The following is a 3575-nucleotide window of genomic DNA, read 5'->3' on the forward strand; positions in this document are numbered from 1 at the left end:
AGGTGCCATTAATAGTTATGGAAAAATAAAAAGCAGAGCTTTTTCCCACACCAAACTTAAAATGTTTGCTCGTCCTTGAGCAAAAGAAGAAAGAAAGAAGGAGAAAAAGAAGAAATGAAGGAGATGGAGGTGTGTGTTGAATTCGGCCAAGGGGGTAGGAGTGTGTATGATGTGTGAAATGGAAGGTGGTGAGGAGGGGTATTTATAGGGTAAGAGAGAGATGGAGTTCATGTAAGAGGGGATTGGATTTGGGAGGGAAATATTTTGAATTTGAATGGTGAGGTAGATGAGGTTTTATGATGGATGGATGTGAGTGGTGAAGAGATTATGGGGAAGAGGGTAAGATTTGATAGGTGAATGGTATTTGGGGAAGAGGTATTGATGGGATTGGTCAAGGGTATTTGTGGAAGAGTGTTATGGAGAGGTGTGAAGAGGAGAAAGAGTGAGTTGGGGTAGGTGGGGATCCTGTGGAGTCCACAGATCCTGAGGTGTCAAAGAATTCTGCTCTTTGCACCATTCTGGCATTTAAACGCCCTCTGTGTGCCATTTCTGGCGTTTAACGCTAACTCTGCTACCTTTTCTGGCGTTAAACGCCAGGCTGATGCCCATTTCTAGTGTTTAACGCCCACTAGACACCCTTTTCTAGCGTTAAACGCCAGTCTGTCTGTCAATTCTGGCGTTTAACGCCAACCAGACACCAGACACCCTTTTCTGGCGTTAAACGCCAGTCTGCCTGCTAATTCTGGCGTTTAACACCAGCCAGACACCAAACATTCTTTTCTGGCGTTAAATGCCAGTCTGTCTGCCAATTCTGGCGTTTAACGTCCAGAATGCTACCAGACTGGGCGTTAAACGGCCATTCTGCTATCCTTACTGGCGTTTAAACGCCAGTAAGCCTGTCCTCCAGGGTGTGCTATTTTTGATGCTGTTTTTTATTTCGCTTTAATTCTGCAGCTATTTTTATGACTTCACATGATCATCAACCTAAAGAAAACATAACATGACAATGGAAAACAAATCTCTATAAAAATAAATATAATTAAATAACATTGGGTTGCCTCCCAATAAGCGCTTCTTTAATGTCAATAGCTTGATAGTGAGCTCTTAGAGAGCTTCACAGAGACTCAGAGCTTAATGGTGGCTTCTCAACACCAAACTTAGAAGTTGAATGTTTTGGGCTCTATTTGACTCTGTATTAAGCGAAGCTTTTCATGCTTCCTCTCCATGGTTACAGAAGAAGATCCTTGAGCCTTAAACACAAGGTAGTCATCATTTAATTGTAGGACCAACTCTCATCTATCCACATCAATCACAGCTCTTGCTATGGCTAGGAAGGGTCTTCCAAGAATAATGGATTCATCCTCATCCTTCTCAGTATCTAGGATTATGAAATCAGCAGGGATGTACAGGCCTTCAACCTTCACTAAGACATCCTCAACAAGTCCATAAGCCTATTTTATTGATTTATCTGCCATCTCTAATGAGATTCTTACAACTTGTACCTCAAAGATCCCTAGTTTCTCCATTACAGAGAGTGGCATGAGGTTTATTCCTGACCTCAGGTCACACAGAGCCTTCTCAAAGGTCATGGTGCATATGGTACAAGGTATTAAGAACTTTTCGGGATCCGGTTTCTTCTGAGGTAATTTCTGTTGAACCAAGGCATTCAGGTTCATGATTGCTCCTAGATACCAAGCTACTTGCTCTTCAACAATATCTTCATCCTCTTCAGAGGAAGAATACTCATCAGAGCTCATGAATGGTAATAGTAAGTTCAGTGGAATCTCTATGGTCTCTATATGAGCCTCAGATTCCTTTAGTTCCTCATGAGGGAACTCCTTAGGGGTCAGTGGACGTCCATTGAGGTCTTCCTCACTGGAAATCACTGCCTTTCCCTCCTCTATAGGTTCGGCCACTTTGGGTATATTGATGGCCTTGCACTCTCTCTTTGGATTCTCTTCTGTATTGCTTGGGAGAGTACTAGGAGGGAATTCAGTAACTCTTTTACTCAGCTGACCCACTTGTGCCTCCAAATTTCTAATGGAGGACCTTGTTTCAGTCATGAAACTGAGAGTGGTCTTAGATAGATCAGAGACTATGATTGCTAAGTCAGAGAGGCTCTACTTAGAATTCTCTATCTGTTGCTCAGAAGATGATGGAAAAGGCATGCTATTGCCAAACCTATTTCTCCCATCATTATTATTATTGAAGCCTTGGTTAGGCTTCTGCTGATCCTTCCATGAGAAATTAGGATGATTCCTCCATGAAGGATTATAGGTCCATAGGAGTCTCCCATGTAATTCACATCTTCCATTCCAGGATTCTCAGGGTCATAAGCTTTTCCTTCAGAGGAGGCTTCTTTAGCACTGCCAGATGCAGCTTGCATTCCAGTCAGATTCTGAGAAATCATATTGACTTGCTGAGTCAATATTTTGTTTTGAGCCAATATGGCATTCAGAGTATCAATATCAAGAACTCCTTTTTCTGAGTCATCCCATTATTCACAAGATTTCTTTCAGAAGTATACATGAACTAGTTATTTACAGCCATTTCAATGAGTTCCTGGGCTTCTGCAGGTGTTTTCTTCAGATGAAGGGATCCACCAGCAGAGTGGTTGATAAACCACTATTTTATGGTTTATCTTGTGCTCAATTGAGTGATTTTTATAAACTCTTTACCCACTTATTCATACTATTTGCATAGTTTTACGTTTTCCTTCCTAATTTTGTGCTATGATTGAAAACATGTTTCCTGGGCCTTTAAATTGCTAATATTAATCATCTCTTATTACCATTAGATGCCTTGATATGTGTGTTAAGTAATTTCAGAGTTTAGTGGTCCAATGACATCTTGGACAATTCAGACAGACCATCATAGAATATCATAAGATGCTCCATTCTGAAAGTATGTCAGAAGGACACCTTCTGATCAATTGCTTGTATCTTTTCCAAGCTTCATAGAGGGATTCACCTTCCTTTTGTCTGAAGGTTTGGACTTCCATTCTGAGCTTGCTCAACTTTTGAGGTGGAAAGAATTTGGCCAAGAAAGCATTGACCAACTTTTCCTAAGAGTTCAGGCTTTCTTTAGGTTGTGAGTCCAACCATATCCTAGCTCTGTCTCTTACAGCAAAGGGGAACAGCATAAGCCTGTAGACCTCGGGATTAACCCCATTGGTCTTAACAGTGTTACAGATTTACAAGAATTCAGCTAAGAACTGATGAGAATCTTCCAAAGGAAGTCCATGAAACTTGCAATTCTGCTGCATTAGAGAAACTAACTGAGGCTTAAGCTCAAAGTTGTTTACTTCAATTGCAGGAATTGAGATGCTTCTTCCATAGAAGTCAGAAGTTGGTGCAGTAAAGTCACCAGCATCTTCCTTGCATCTCCACCATTGTTGTTGTTTTCGGCTGCCATGTCTTCTTCTTTTTCGAAAATTTCTGTAAGGTCCTCTTCAGAGTGTTATGCTTTAGCTTCTCTTAACTTCCTCTTCAGAGTCCTTTCAGGTTCAGGATCAGCTTCAACAAGAATGTCCTTATCCTTGTTCCTGCTCATATGAAAAAGAAGAGAATAGAAAA

At 41.0% G+C, this 3575-nt stretch overlaps 1 non-coding gene across 1 annotated transcript; it reads left to right on the plus strand.

Moving 5' to 3' along the window:
• The first annotated feature begins 2906 nt into the window (after positions 1-2906).
• On the plus strand, positions 2907-3010 carry LOC112731263 (small nucleolar RNA R71). Its single transcript, XR_003167050.1, has one exon. It is a non-coding gene; the product is annotated as a small nucleolar RNA R71 (small nucleolar RNA).
• The last annotated feature ends 565 nt before the right edge of the window (positions 3011-3575 follow it).

This window comes from Arachis hypogaea, chromosome 12 (genome assembly GCF_003086295.3).
Source record: "Arachis hypogaea cultivar Tifrunner chromosome 12, arahy.Tifrunner.gnm2.J5K5, whole genome shotgun sequence".
NCBI lineage: Eukaryota > Viridiplantae > Streptophyta > Magnoliopsida > Fabales > Fabaceae > Arachis > Arachis hypogaea.